A 17,845-nucleotide genomic window follows, 5' to 3' on the forward strand; every position below is an offset into this window, starting at 1 on the left:
TATATCTTATTTGTAGAAGTCGTCGACTTTATTCTTTTTTCCTCCAACTGATAGTGTTAGTATATTGTTCTTTTTCTTTTTCTTTTTAATTTGAGTTAGTCATATGACCACTAAAAAATGTATGAAATGAATTTCAGACAATACAGAAATTTGATTAAAACATTATTAATTATAAATCAGGTTTATTTTATCATGTAAGACACTACTCATTCATGATTCAATCTCAAGGTAACTACTAAATACTTATGCTATGAGGCTAAGTAATATAGGAAAAACAAATTATTTTGTTATGATTTTTTAAGAATTAAACCTTTAATTTAGTTATTAAGATTGTTAGTATAAGACATTTTAGTTTTTAAAATTTTAAAATGTTTTGACAGTCTGACATTTTTTTCTATCATTTAATTTAGTACTTGAAATTATACACTATTAAAATATAATAATAAAATACTAAAATATCATGTTAAGTGACATATATAATAGATTATATAGAAAAAATAATATTGTATATAATATGTTATATGTTTTTATTTTATTTTAATTTTGAAAATAATAAGTATCAAGCATTTTAGTTTTAAATTGTTAAAATATTTTGTCTATTCATTTTTTTTTATTCATTCCTTAACACCATCGGTTGAAAATTGTAACATCTCTTATTTATTAAAAAAAAAAATTCTTTGAAGTATAGAAATATCAATATGATGTGATTAAAATGAGTAAAGGATAAACAAATATAAGAAAAAAATTTGTGTATGTAAAATCTAAATTACTGAACATAGGCAAAATTTAAAACTTTATACATATAATAACGATTAATTACTAATTATTACACCTCTACTTTGAATCATTATTTAAAATAATTACATCTTATAAATAAATTTGAATTGAAACTCAATTAATAATATATTTAGAATTTTTTTCCCAATAAAGTAAATCATGCAGAAGAGTTTCTTTCCTACCATTCCTTATAAGTATGATTCTAAAATGGATCAATCCTCTTTTTATCGCTTCATTATCTGAAAAAGTTCTAAAGGTGAATATTCCTCGCTCCACTAAAATTCTTATTTTATAGAATAACAAATAATAATGCAGAAATATTTTTTTATTTAATTAACCTAATTAAATTTAACGCCTGAATTTATACTTTATTTATTCATATAATTCTAATCAAACAAAAGTTATTCATGAATATTACTCCACATTTAACTAATTTTCATTATCCAATCCATATTTTCATGTCACTTTATCCATCTCAGATTTGAACATCTCATCAACGGTACTCTAAATACTCTCGAGCTCCTAAATCGCTGTCAATGCACTCTCCTTAGTTACGAAGAATTTACGCAGCATGGATAGTCGCTGGTTAGCTAAACTACACACAGATACAACGTGCTCGTTCACAGCCTTCCAGACAAAGGTATAGTTAGGAGTTCAGTCAAGAAATGAATGTGAGGCCTGTAAATGCATTTCACTTTTACATCGTGTACACATCAATGAACCGCATTTACCACTCTTATTTCTCCCATATTTTCATAATCAACTCCAGCCTCTATACCCCTAGTGTATCTTTGAACTATTCATACAATATTTAAACAATAGGACATCAAGTTATATTATTCTAATACATATGTTGCAGACACATTAATCGATGTACTACAATATATATGTTATAATCTCATTCGTTGGTGTATTACAACGCATATATTATAATCGCACCAATCGGTGTGTTTGTAACATACATACTTGTATCCCTTTTTTCTTTTTTCCACACATATTCATCACTTTTCATATCATACAATTTCCTTTTCTTTTGATAACATATAAAATTTCCAATCCATATACTTTATCTCATTCATCAATTTCAATTTCACAATTTTCCTTTTCACATAATCAATTTTATACTTTCTCAGATATTCTCAAATATCCAGTCTTATTCAAACTTAATCCAACTCACACATACAGGATACAATACCTTTTATATCACTCTCACATAACAATAAGCTTTTCGATTATGCATATAATCACAAGGCAGACACATATCATCACAAGTTCAATATAATTATCATATTCTGTCATTTCAGCATATATTCACAAGACAATAACATATTATCACACAATTCCATACAATATGCTGAGGGTTAGACACTCTCGGACTCAGCCCAAATTGTGCAATCCATAATATATTGCCAGATATCACATTCTCTCAGTCTTAATAGAATCTTCTAGCCTAAAGTTTAGCATATTTCACTGTTTAACTCATTCTTACTCGTGACTATTTATGATAAATTTCGTCTCAAGTGATTTTAAACGGATCAAAACCTCTTTTATACCAAAAATCCATTTCAAACTTATATAGTTTCAAGAAAACTTTATGGATTTACTTTTTAAAATAAGATAGCCCCCTTACCTAGAAATGGATCTTAAGAACTAAGTTCTTCGTGTGCTCTAGAGAGAAACTTTATGTCTCAACCAAAAATACTACCCAAGGACTAGAGTTCTTCCTAACATCACAAGGTAGATTACTATTATGAAAGAGAGAAAAGAGAAATAGGAACGAGATTCAAGGGATGAGCTCCAAAAAGATTCGAGTGGAATGGATGTTTAGGCTCAGATTCGAGGGAGATCCAAAGTTATAGGAGGTTTTCTTTGGGAAGGGAGAGGGAGAGAACGAAGAGAATGGAGAGGAAAAGATGATTTGGTTAAAAAATAAAGTTTTAGGACAAAAGTTCTTTAAATATCTCTTAAACTTAAGACCTTCTCGCTATAGCGAGCAGCTCTCGTTGCAATCAATAAACCAAAAAGTTTTCTTCTTTTACTGTCTATTATTCTAGTTACAACAAGAGATCTCTCGCTATAGTAAGAAATTTTAGCTACAGCGAGAATGTTGTTAGGTCATCTTTATCCACTTCTCGCTATAGTGAGACTCCCTTGCTACAACGAAAGGACTCCAGAGAGCTTGATTCTAGATGACTTGTCTTGCTACAGCGGGATATCCTGCAATTCACATCAATTAAATACTCCTAATTTCCAACAATATGCACAAACAACTAACATAAATTGCAATAATAATAAATAACAAAATGAGGATGTTAAAGAAACCATCATAACACCCTTTCTTTCTCAAATTTTCTGGAGCTTCATGGATTCACCATCACGATTTGCCCCCGGTAATTGAATAGACTTTCACTTCACAAAATGGGAGATTGATTAAAAAGTAACACTGATGTGGTGGTTTTTGGTAGGTTGAGGCAATGGTAACAAATCAAAACCTTTCAAGGGTAGCAAGGTGTAAGGTTTTAAGACACAATGACAAAGAACGACAAAAGATGGTGTCTTGTTGATGAAGGAGTTAAGGTTGAGAGGAATGAAATTGATGGAGAAACTATAAAGGAGAAAGTCTTCTTAGTCACATAAAAGTTTTTTGGTGCTAGATTGGTTGGACGAAGATGATGACAAGGAAAGGTATTATGATAATTTTTAGCAATTGTGGTTTCTAATATAATAAACACAGATAGTGGTTTCTGACAATGGACAAAATGAAAGATTTAAAGAATTAAAGACTAAAATATCTAACATATTACATCATATATGATATTATTTTTTCTACACAATCAATCATATATGTTACTGTATCATAATAAAAAAATATTAAAAACTATTAGAAACATTTTAAAATTTTAAGTACTAAAATATTTTACGCTAACAATCCTAGGACTAAGCTAAAAGTTTAGTCATTCCTTAAGTAATTACATTTGAAGTTAAATCCTATGACTTTCCTGCTTACAATGTCCTAATAGATGGCCAAGGATGAAGACTAAACTAGTAACATTGATCATTTACAAAAGATAATTCAATACTTCAAAAGGTAAAGCAGCTAAATGAATAAGACAGTAGTAATTGATAAGTGATGTAGGACATGTGTTTAGAAATACACTAAAATCATGTTAAATTATGTTTTAACGTTAAAATTATAAATTGTAGTATTGAAATGAAGTAATGTATAAGTAGATTAATTTAATGTCAATTCTTTGAGTGACAAATGCACAAGAGATCGATCAATGTAACGAGATATATATTCTAGTAATCATGCGATAATTACGTTGGCATTTTGGTATTTTAGGATATGCATAAAATTTGGTAAAATCAAATCTTAATCCATCCGTTAAATTAAGTAAATTATGTGGTACTCTAAATTTTTTTTATAAGTACCATACCCAAAAAATTTAGACCAATATAAAAAAAGTGTGTCAAGTTAAAAAAATTTATTATATATAATTTATTTAAAATTATATTATTTATATTGTTTGCTATATAGTCTTCTTTTATATATATATTGTTATTCAATTTTTTTATTTTTTTCAAATAAAATAAAATTTATATTTATTATAAATAAAAAATAATTATAACATAATATATTAATATAATAATTAAATAATTAAATATTAATAATAATAGAATTAAGAATATAGAAATATATTAATATTTTTTTTTAAATTTTAGTTAGTTTAGTTTTAATTGTATCTTATTCCTATTTTAAAATTTAACTGCTTTTAACTTATTTAAATATAACAAATATAATAATTTATTATTAAATAAATTTAATATAAATTATATTTTATTTGAAACTAAAAAAATTAAATATAATAATAATAACAACAACAATAATAATAATAATATGTAACAAATAATATAAATAATATAACTTTAAATAAATTATGTATAATAATTTTTTTTAATATGACACATGTTTATTTTTTAATGTGCGATTCATAAAAAATTTTAGGATACTACAACTCACACCTTTAATTTAACATTATTTTAAGATATTCATTTGTGTACACAGGAGGCTAAAAGTGTATGTATTGTTGATGTTGCACCAACAGAACTAATTTTTTTTTTCTATTCAACATAACTAATTTTTAACTGTTAAATCCAATAAAAATTTTATTTACAATTATAACAAATGTCAGTAAAAACGTAATTTATTATAGCTAAAAACTTTAATTCATAATGATAAATGTTAATAGTAATTTTAGATGGTTATTAAAATTTATTTTGAAATTTATTTTTCTATTTATTTATTAGTCTTTATTTTTATAGATAAAATTTTAAAATTGCTTTGATTATTGATTAATAGTTTCTTAAATATGAATAATTTGATTAATAAATCTTTTTATTAATAATCAAAATTCACACATCACAATAACAATGATTTTCTGTGAGAAGTAAATTCAATATGAAAGTGCATCTTAAATTTCAAAGTATGTTATAATATGATGTTTTCCTAAGTATTGTTTGCCTATGAACAAATAAAAAAAGAAAAAGAAAAAGAAAGACTTTTCTATATAAAAGCACATCATAATAGTGTTTGTCTTTGCTTGTCTAGACTTTTGATCCTCCCTTCAAAATTTACTTTTTCACAATGGTCATGCTATCCATTTTATATAAATGATTTGTTAATAAGTTCACCAATGTCATCCATGATTTGCATGCAAAAATATTTCATTAATCATAACAACTCATTATTACATATTTAATATTTAATTTTCTGTTTTAAAAAATATTACAAAGAAAATAGTAATTTTCTATATAGAGTTAAGGTTATAAAGAAAACTACATGCAAAAAATAACTTCATTAATCATCACAACTCATTTCATATTTGAAATTGTATATCTCACATTATCCAGAAGACTAATCTTTCACCTTAGCAATTTAAAAAATAGAAAAAAGTTAAAATATTTATTGAACTCAATCATAGCATGAAGCTTATGAATCCCTACATCTTTTGCCACGTAACCTACTAAGAGCTACCACACATAACACAAATATCATAGAAAATTATGAATGAATAAAAATAATTTATATTTATAATAGGTGAATATATAGAAAAGATAAAAGTTCAATGCTAAAAATTTATTTAAAAGCTTAAGAACTAAGAAAATGAAAACAAGAATGACTATTATATTAACATGTTAGTTACTAGCTTCTTTTTAGATAGGTTATAGAATCAATAAATTTTTGATTATGTGCTATATCCTAGAAAGATATCCCATACTGTAACATCCTTAATTTATAATTATGACATAAATTATATAAAAAAAAAGCAATTGAAGAAAACACTTTTATTACTATTATTATTTTTTTCAAAGGATTGAAGAAGGGCCAAACTTTCATTTCTATTATTTAGTTTCATGAAAACTTCAAGGTGTTCAAAATTTTCAAAAGAAATATTTATAAAATTTAAATTTTTAAAGAGAATGAAACTAAGATTTTCTTTTTAAGAATTTACTCAGTCCATGATACGTACATATAAATTTGCAACATGAACTACACTTCCTTCTGACAAAGTAAATTTCTATTTTAAAATGATTATAATTACGATTAAAAAGGGTTGACTATCAATATTACAAATATACTTCAAATTAATACTTACAACTAAACTTTCCAAAGCATTATAAATTCAAAAGTCAATATTTAGAACGATTACATAACTTTGTCAAATTAAACTAGAAACTCATTACAATATTACAATTTCAAATAATTTAAATTCTATATAGCAGTCTTTCCTCTCCATGTCACTAAGCTATGATCCTAGAACAAATCAATCTTCCTTTTATTCTCTTTAATTTCATCTCCTGAAAATAATTAGTAAGGGTGAGTATTTCCCACCCCACTAAATCTCTTATCTGATAGAATAATTTAAATGAAACTTAAAATATTATCTAACACATTTTAATATATATTAATTAATAATAACACACAGATCATACCAACAATTATCATAGCAGAGCACATATACTAAGTCAATCACATTTCTACACTGATCTATATGTCATAATACATATATTATATCACATCAATCAATATGTCACAAACATGTGTCCTAATCACACCTGCCGATATATTACAACACATATATTATAACAACCCTAATCTATATGTTACAATGCATATATTATAATCATACAATTTCTATACAACTTCATATTCATCACACTTTCATAATCATTGCCCCTGGGATTCCTTGAGGTCTTCATAGTATAGATAGTTATTGGTTAGCTGTTGCACATGGATATAACGTGTATTAACCCAGTCTTTTTAGCAAAAGTATGGTCATGGGATTAGGTTAGAAAATGAGTGTGAGGCCTGTGGTATCTTTTTTCTCTATTTTCATTAATTACGTGCATTTAAAGAAAAGTATCCACCACAATCATCTTCCCCAGGTTTTCAAAATCGATCCCATCTTCCACACTTCCAATGTATCCCTATAACTATCTATACTTATTCTCAGCATTTCTTATTTCATTTCCACATTCTTTTCATAGATCAACATGTCGTAATACGTGAGTTTTGATTATATAAATCAATGTATTACAGTATATATATTATAAGTACAACCTTTGATGTATTACAATACCTATATCATAATCACACCTATCAATCGGTTATGACTCACATATTATAATCACACATCTTATAATTCTAGGATCATGTTACATTATTCACTTTTGTACATAATACTCTTTCTTCATCCAAGAACATTGAAACATTTTTCATTAATAATATACATCTACTAATTTCAACATACCTCAGCTATCATACAACATCCAAAATTATTATATCATCTAATACAGAAAGATCATCAATCAATTTAACACCACACAAATCAATACAACATGACAAAGGTCAGACACCAAGTAGTTGAGTTTTCTAAGTTAAATTACATAAATGAGACTTAGGGTTTAGGATCAACTCTCCTTATCTAGAAATGAGTTTCTCAGACCAAGTTTACCTAGAGATTGAAGGGAAAGTACAACATTCCTGATGGAGGATATCATCTTGCAAATCAAGGTTTCCTTGAGTATTAAAGAGTATAAAACTTTAGATTAAGAGAAAACTGAAAAATATGAATGAAGTTGGAGAACTAGGCTCCAAGAAATTTATTTGGATCTGAATGAGATAAACGTTCGAGCTCAGATTTGGAAGAGATTCAGGGTTCAGCAGAGTTTTCTCTAAGAAGAGAAGGTGAGAGAACAATGAGAAATGAGAGTGGAAAGCTGTTTGGTAAGAAATAAACATTTTTAGGGTTAGGATTCCTTTTAAACCCTGTATTCTTGCTTGAGCAAGCCAATTTTTGCTTGAGCGAGCCCAATTTCTGCCTCAGCAGAAAATCAGATAGTGGAACTACTGAAAACCATTCTCGCTTAAGTGAAAGGCATTCTCGCCTGGGCGAGAATGAGTCCAGAGAGTTCTCCGCTTTTCCTACAACTCCTCGCTAGGCGAGTTCTATCTCGCCTAGGCAAGAGGACAGTTAGAGCAACTTTATCCTATCTCGCTTAAGTGAGAGTATTCCATAACGCCTTCTTTTCAAAAATCCTGTTTCGCTTGAGCGAGATATATCTAACTTGACCGTTGCACTAAACTCCCTCTTTTCTAAAAACAAAGGTAATGAACTTAAGGGTGTTACGCATACAATATTGTCTTTTAACTTATGTCTTTTCTCACTTGGAACATGAATGTAGCACATTAATCCAAAAACTCTAAGATGCTTTATAGATAGCTTTTTCCTACTCTAAGCTTCAATATGAATCTTATTTTGGATGTAAATAGAAGTGTAGATTGTTATGGTCAAACCATGTTTGGTAAGCCTTTCCCCTTTAGCATAAATCTTACCATCTCTATAATTGTGCGATGCTTTCTTTCTAATACTCTATTTTGTTGCAAAGAATATGCAACTTTAAGTTGTCGCTTAATGCCTTCATCTTCACAAAACTTGTCAAATTTATGGGATGTGTACTTTTTGCCATGACCACTTCTAAGTATTTTTATATATTTCTAGCTTTGGTTCTTTGACAAGTGCCTTGAATTTCTTGAATACTTCCAAAATTTTTTATTTTATTTTAATAAAATAGACCTATATTATTCTAGAGAAATCATTAATGAAGAGTACAAACCTATTGTTGTGGAGTGAAAATATTCTCACTAGTGCACAAATTTTGGTGGATCAACTCTTGCACGTCCTTTACTTTCCATGCTTTACCAATTAAGAACAGTAGTCTATGTTACTTCGCAATAAGACCGCTTCACATGCTTTATGATTTTCTTTTATTGTTAGCAGGCCTCTCGTCATACCCTTTTATGTGTAAGTTTCAAGGCATATGAGTTTTGAAGAAGTCAAATCTTCGATGTCATAGTCATGAATCATCAACTTGGATCTTTGTGAAGTTATATGTAGTATATTTGAAATTTATTTAAAAGTTTGTATTTTTCTTCTTTATTTTTCCTTAGGCTACTCAACCTTTTTATTATTATTGTCATATATTGTATAAGTATCTCCTTTAAAGTGAAGAGTAAATCCTTTTTTCACCATGTGACTAATACTTAAGAGTTTTTTTTTCTTAAGTTGAAAACTAGAAAGATATCCTTGATGAGTCTTGTACCTTTCTCTGTCTCCACTATGGTGATGTCTCTTCCTATTGACTTCACCATAATGTCATTTTCCAATTGAAATTTTACTTTGATGGACTTGTCAATGTCCTTAAAAATGCTTCCTCAACCATATGATTACTACATTTGCTATCCAAGTACCATTTTTTATTTTCTTCATTGCAAGAATCTTTGCTAGCATAAAATAGATATTGCTCATGTTTGTGCTTTTTAATGAAATTTGTTTGGTGTTTAATTTTGTTGCAAAATTTCTTCTCTCTGTGCTCGAGTTTCTTGAAATGTTGACATTGTAGCTTTCCACAATGCCAATAATCTCTCTCCTCATGACTTGTTTTCTTACAAATGAAGCATGAAAGATATTTATTTTTCTTGTTATTAGAGAAATTTCTAGAATCATTTTTAGATTTAGATTTTTTTCCACCATTATTCTTTTCTCCATTTTTTTTATTTTAAAACCATAATTTAATCTTTGATTGAAAAAAATTAACTAAATTTTTACCATACTTGCTTAATTGTTGCTCATCACTTCAGAGAGCCTATAATTTTGGTCATTAATAAGATAGATAAATCTTTTGCTTGTTTAATCATTTTTATGATTATGTTTTATTTTTTAGAATAGAAATTAGAATTTTCTTAACAATTCTCTTGTCAATATTATCTTCATAAAGTTTTATTTGATTCACTATCTCTTTTATCTTGGAATAGTAATATTTCATAGTTTCAAATTCCTCCATTTTAATTAATTCAAACTTCCATCTTAGAGTTTATAGTTTAATATATGTACCTTGTTATTGCTTTGAAACTCCTTTTGCATTATGGTTCATGTTTCTTTGGCAGTTATAGCTCCTTTTTTTTTTTTTTGGAAAATCAATACTATCAACCATGACCTAATGTAGAACACAAGTGTCTTTGAATCTTTTTGTTTACTTTTTTTTAACTTTTTTCTTTCAGCTACAATAAGGGTTGGAATGTCTTAGCGTTAGTGAACCTTTCTTCTATAGTGTCTTGTAAATTTTGGAAACAAAGTTATGTCTTCATTTTTATACCCTAAAGATCATAGTTTTAACAATGAAAATAAAGACAATAATAAATGATGATTGAATAGTATTGACCATAAGTTATGAATTTTTTTAGAATTAGGATACTGATGAATCTACAATTTATAGATATTTTGTTTAGCTTTTTTTATAGATTTTAATAAAAAAAAATAGACTTAGAAATTGTAAATAATATAACAATCTCATTTCGGTTAAATATTTTTTTAATTTTTACCTTATTTACACTAATTTTTGTGAATATATTTTACAATTTTGATCATTTGAATAATTATGCAGGAAATTCAAAACAAATTCCATGAATTTTTTACTCTTGGGAAAATATGAAGTGAGAGTAATCACTCTCAGGTACTATAGTAATCACTCCAGGGAGCCAATTCTAAAGGTTAGGCCAGAGTAACTACTTTCAGAAGCAGCAGTGATTACTCAAGAGCTAAAGGGAACCACCATGTCTGCGCGTAATCACTCTCGTGAGTGATAGTAATCACTCTAAAAGTCCCCAGGTTGAAAGACCTTGCACGTGATCACTCTCATAAGTGAAAGTGATCACTCCAGTGAAGTCCAGACTAGAACACTCTACGCATATTCACTCTTATAAGTGATGTTAGACTTGTAATCTATTATTGAGTAATCTATAATGTTTTATACTTGTTAAATGTTAATTGAAGGATTATTTGGTATTGGAATAGATTCAGATGGAGTTTGAAATTATTTTTTGTTTTTAAAAGAAAGAGTGAACAGTGACATACCATGATGTCATCACCCTGACGTCACATACGTGTACAATGCGTGTATAGTACGTGTGCAGAGTGTTTCTGGCGAAAATAATGTCCTGAACAGTGTTTTCAGTAGTGAACAGTAAATTTTGAAAAATTTCTATAAAAAGGGGGCTTCACACGAAATTTTCATTTCTTCACTCCTATCCAAGGTTCTCAAAGGTTCCAAGGTCATATACCACCATTTTCTCTCATATTAAACTCTCCTAAACTTAGATTTCTCTCCAGATCGGTGATTCTGCGTTCGTTCTAAGGGATTTGAAGTAAATTTTTATAAGTTTGAAGTTAGATTTATCGTTCGTTTCTCTTTTTTTTTTTTCTTGTAGATAGTTGATGATACCTTAGGAGAAACTTCGTTCTAAAGCCGAATCTTCAGTGAATCTTGCGTTAAAATAAGTAATATTTGGTAGATCTGGTGTGAATCATCGTTTTGAGGTAAGGGAAGCTTATTTTAGCTTATGAACTATATTTTGAATGGTTTGATATGCTAATACAAGAGGTTTTGATATGATTTTATTAGATCTTTTGAATAAAAGCTATTTTCTAAGCTGTAACTGTTGTTAATTGATTTAAAATGGTAAGATTTTGGCTGATCTATTATAAAGTTGTCGTAGCTGAGCTGTTAAAATAATTTTGGCGGTGCTGCATCATGTTGAGATATATATTTTACATCATTATAGAGCCGAGTTACATGTTTAGGTGGGTAAACGTGTAATGGTAAGTTCATGCTGAGCTGCTGTGCTGTGCTGTCTAGATCCAGATACCAGAATGGGTCTCTCCCGAACCGGCTCGGTTCCTTCTAGATTACTTAGGCTGTGAAACCAGTTGAAAATCGTTTTTCATGCTGTGCATTAGATGGGTTGGAAATGCATGGGGCTATTGCTGTGAGAAATATTTTGCTCTATATATATGATTTTATTTTATTTTTGGTAAGCTCACCCTTGCATTTCTATCTATGTCGTTGTGTGTGTATACTATGATGATCGTATGGTGGTACGTGAGCAGATGTAGCAGGTGTTGCATCTACTTCACAGGCTGAGGGGCCAGTGGAGAAATGTTAGGAGTTGGAGTCGAGTAATTTTTGTATCAAAGTCCTTTTTCCTTATATTTTGAGACCTCATGTAAAGGGAGCTACGTAGTATAATGTTGTGTATTCTGAATATTATGAACTAAATGTAATATTATGTTGTTCTATTGGATATTTGTTGTAAGAAACTTTATTTTATTTTAGATGAGAAGTGAATTTAATACTTATATTCTCTATTATTTATCTATCTTAAATAAGTATGTGGTGTAGAAACAATGTTCTCGGTTCCTTATAAAAGGGGTCATGACAAGTGAGAGTAATTACGCTCAGCCAAAGTGACTATTGTGTTATACATGAGAGTGATCACTATAAAAAGGGGGGAAGCCTGAGGAATGTTGCATATGTTCACTCTTGTAAACAAGAGTGATTTGATAAAACATATTTTATGTCGAGATTTCTAGTTTTATTTTCACTTATAAACACTTTTAATATGCTTTGTTTTTATAGTTTTTACTATTTTTTACTTATTGGAATAAATTGGGCCTATTAAAAATAAATGCTTTAATTTTGTATTTTTTGGTAATTCTGACCTCTGACTACTCTTTCAACCATAAATTTTTCTATAGATATTATTTTTAGCTTATGCTAGTTGCATTGGATTCTATACATCCAGGGCTTTAAAATGCATATATGGATCGCTGGATTTGGAGTTGTTTTCGATTTTTTATGATTTTTAGAAGTTGAGGCAGATTTGCTGAATATTTTTGCAGGATTGCATTTGGACCATTGTTATTTAATAATTGCATTTGGGCTTTTAGATATTATTGAGGCCCAAATTTTGGCCAATTAGTTTACCCTAATCAGAACCTATAAATAAACTAATGAGATTTTGAATTAGGGTGTGCGCGGTTGCGCATGCGATTAGACACTTTGAGCTTTTGAGACTAGGCTGAAATAAGAATCCTTGTTTTTACTTTCTCTCGAACCCTCTCGTTCTTTTCTCATTCTTGTGTGGGTTAAGTGTTTCGATGGAAGACTAAACCTCTCGTTCAACCCGCGGAATCCAAACGCTGTAGTTTCGACTTGAGTTTTGTGCTAATTGCTCCGAGTTTGTTCTCTTTTTTCTCTCTAATCTCAGAATTGTTTATTGCGATCGTGATTGACTTTTCTGTTGTTAGGTTTCAAATTAGGACTCGATTAATGCTCTAATTTGATAATTAATGAGAATTAGGTTAAGTGATTATTTGATTTAATTCGTAACTCTATTCAATTGGGTTATCCGATTGAATTAATAATTGAATTGGGTGATTGTTTAAATGTGGATTTAAATCTTTAGATACTGTGATAGTCAGAGTTACATGCAATTGGTATTCTGTGGATTTGATATTTCTTAATTCATTTTTTTTACTCACTTTAATTCTGTTCGTGATTTAATTTGATTAATTGCAATTTTCAAAACTCCAAAAACCTTATTTGCATTTTTTAAAAGAAAACCTAAAATTGAATTTAACTGAAAATGTGTCTCTATGAATCGACCTAGGTTTAGCTTTATACTACAAAATCTTTAGAAAACTTAGTTGTTTTGATAGCGACTCGGCAATCGTCTATAATGGCATCAGACGTAGTATATATAGATTTTTGGGAATTGGTTAGAGAGTTTTTTTTACGATTTTAGATTTTTGCCATTTCCAGAGATTGGTAGGACATTTCTCTCTATTTTCCTTTGATTTTTGCATTCATGTCATTGAATTCTCTTTATTTTCATCTTGTATTTGTGAAACCCGTCCTCATGGAAGGCTAAATCTTTTTGTAATCCTTAGTGAGTTCAGTTAGATTCTTGAATTCATGAGTTATGAATGTTAATACAATTTCCTTTCCTTCATGAATTTCTTTTTCCCAATCCTTTGAATTGAATTAATGGTTGAATGAGGGGGACATTGCGTAATTAACCCTAATTCATTTTTGATGAGATTCTAAACTTAGGTTGCTTAATTCTGAGTTTATTTTTTAGGTTGCGTAATCTTGGGAAGAGGGTTTGGAGTCCATTGAATTTGCTTAAATTCGTATGGAGTTTTAAGGTTGATTCTCTCTTGTTAAATTAATGTAATTCAAAGGAAGAGGAAGAGTGTTGAATATTGAGAGGAATAGAGATAGAATCACGTGAACGAACTAAGAATTGCTACATCTTATTGATTGATGTATGGCATTTGTTCAGCTATAGACCATTACACTGATAGCTGTCCTACACTGCAAGAGTCTGACACTCTAGAAGGCAATCCTCAGGCTTATACAATAAATATTTATACTAATAAATTTCCTTTTCAGCATTTGCAGCAACAACCCAATTGGGATCTATCTTCTAATAGATATAACTCAGGCTGGAGGAACCATCCAAATTTGAGATAGGGAACTAGTAGTAAGGCAACCAATATCAAGCACATCATGTTGGCTCAAATAGACCCCATCAATCCTAACAACATCACTAACCATCTTCACAATTCAGTGCAGCCTAGAAGAATGAGCCATCGCTAGAAGAGCTCATGAAACAATTAACCATGAACAACATCACTTTCTAGCAGAGAATCGATACCAGTATTAAGACTTTGGAGAATCAAGTGGGACATTTAGCCTTCTCTCTGAACCAGATGCAATGTCAAGGTTCAGGAAACCTCCCTGCACAGACCGTTGTAAATCCCAGAAATGTGAGAGCATATCACCCTGAGATCTGGAAAAGTGATGCAAGAGCCCACAATGCCCAAGGAAAAAAGAAGACTCAAGTTATACTCTAGCTACATTTAATCAAATGGAGAGGAAAAGACTCAAGAACAATGAGAACTCACACCTGCCCAACCAAAGGTGGCAAAAAATGTTGAAAGAGCAGTTCCACTACCATTTCCTCAAAGAGTCATCCAGCCAAGCAAGAAACCTGAGGAAACTGAAAAAGAGATTTTAGAGACCTTCAAGAAGGTAGAAGTGAATATATCTCTACTAGATGCAATCAAGCAAATATCCAAATACGCTAAGTTTTTAAAAGATTTGTGTAGCCATAAGAGACATCTTAAAGGTAATGAAAAGGTAAACATAGGTAGGAATATTTCTGCACTTTTTGAGAAACAAAGGTCCACAAAGCCTAAGAAATGTAAGCACCTTAGGACATTCACCATTCCATGCATCATTGGTAATGATAGGATTAAGAATGCCATGTTAGATTTAGGAGCATCAATAAATGTCATGCCATTGTCCATTTTTACTTCACTTTCTCTTGACCCTCTGCAGCCTACAGGTGTAGTTATCCAATTAGCCAATAGGAGCATAACGAACCAAGCTGAGATTATTGAAAATGTGCTAGTCAGAGTAAATGATCTCATCTTCTCAGCTGACTTCTACATTTTGGATATGCAAGAGGGAGACTCAATGAAGAATGCTACACCAATTATCCTAGAAAGACTGTTCTTGAAGACTGAAAGAACGAAAATTGATATGCATGTTGGGACACTTACCATGGAGTTTGGGGAGACCATTGTGCGCTTCAACATATTGGATGCCATGAAGCATCCATCTGAAGAACATTCAATTTTCCATATTGATCTGTTTGATGCTCTGATAGATGAACAATTTTTAGAGTTTTTAGAAGATAACTTTTCTCTTAATTTTTTTTGAATGTATAGACACTTCCATTTGTGAATATTGTAATAATTTCTTTATGTGTGACACTTGTATTTCTGACCTTTTGAATGTAAGTTCTGCAACTTATGATATTGAAGAGATTGAAAAACTAGCAGGGGTAGAAAGTGATTTATTGAGTTCAGCAAGTACAATTGAATCTAACCCCTTTCATTTGAATGTTGCAGAAATTTCTTCCATTGAAAGTGTCAAATCACTTCCCTTTATGGAGCAACCTCCCTCACTAGAGCTAAAACCCTTACCAGAACATGTGAAATATGCCTATCTAGAGGCAGATGAAAAGCTCCCAGTGATAATCTCTACCAAGCTGAATGTTGATCAAGAGGAGAGACTCCTTGAAGTGATAATGAGGCACAAGAAAGCCGTAGGCTGGACACTTGCTGATATTCTTAGAATTAGCCCCTCTTTGTGCATGCACAGGATACTATTAGAGGAGAGTGCTAAACCAGTGAGACAGCCTCAGAGGAGGGTGAATCCTATCATTTTAGACGTGGTGAAGAAGGAGGTCACCAAGTTACTACAGGCTGGAATCATCTATCCTATTTCAGATAGCACTTGGGTCAGCCCTGTCCAAGTGTTCCAAAGAAATCTAGACTCACTATGGTGAGGAATGAGAAAGATGAATTAATACCCACCAAAGTTCATAATAGTTGGAGAGTCTGTATAAACTACCGGAGACTAAACCAAGCAACCCGAAAGGATCATTTTCCATTGCCCTTCATTGATCAGATGTTAGAGAGGTTAGCTGGTAAGTCTCATTACTGTTTCCTTAATGGTTTTTCTGGTTATTTTCAAATTTACATAGCACTTGAAGACCAAGAAAAAACCACTTTTACATGCCCTTTTGGCACTTTTGCCTATATGAGAATGCCTTTTGGCTTGTACAATGCTCCTGACACATTTCAAAGATGTATGTTAAGCATTTTCTCTGATTTAGTGGAGTATTATAGAAGTCTTTATGGACGATTTCACTGTGTATGGCCTATCCTTTTCTACATGCTTAGTCAACTTAGAGAAAGTTTTGAACAGATGCATTGACACTAACCTTCTAATAAATTTTGAGCAATGTCATTTTATGGTGGAGCAAGGTTGATATATAAAAATTGCTTATTAGGCAAGTGCACCCATTGTCAGAGTAATATCACAAAAAATAGAGTACCAAGTGTTATATCCACATGAACTGTTACTAAGATTTACTTCCTTGATTACCTCAATTGTTAACGAATATAAGCAAAGAAATTGTGTAATAAATTATGCTGACCTAAGAAATTAGTAATTTAAAAGAAATAGATTTCTATGATAATAAAATCTAGAAAAATATGACTAAGTGTATTCAAGAGATATAAGTGAGTATCTAGACTGTAAATCCTCTTAAGTGTCCAAATAACTGAAATTCTCCTTCAACTACTTAATTATAGTCCCTTGTTGCTACAGGAATTCTTGAAATAAACCAATACCTTTCTCAAGGATAATGGTTCCTAACCTTCAGTTGAATAATCAAAATCTCTTCCTTAATTAGTTCCCCTAAGTTGCATTAAGTTCATTATGAATTCCATAATTAGGGTTATTCCTAATACAGAAAACTTATGTCTTTCTATCTCTAGAAATACATTCAAGTCCTTTTAATTGAGTAATGGTAATTTCATGCAGAATTTTTACTCAAAATCAAACAAGAAAATAAGATAGGAGACAATTAATACTACTTAATTAAACTCAAGGGAAGAGAACATGAAATAACATTAAGAAGAATTCCTAAAGGTTTGGTCACATAGAATTCATTACATCTAGGTACTCAAAGGAAAATTAGAACCTAAACATGTAGAAACTACAATTACAAAAAAGAGAAATTAAAGAA

Source organism: Abrus precatorius, unplaced genomic scaffold (assembly GCF_003935025.1).
Source record: "Abrus precatorius isolate BTA unplaced genomic scaffold, Abrus_2018 Scaffold9, whole genome shotgun sequence".
Taxonomy (NCBI): Eukaryota; Viridiplantae; Streptophyta; class Magnoliopsida; order Fabales; family Fabaceae; genus Abrus; species Abrus precatorius.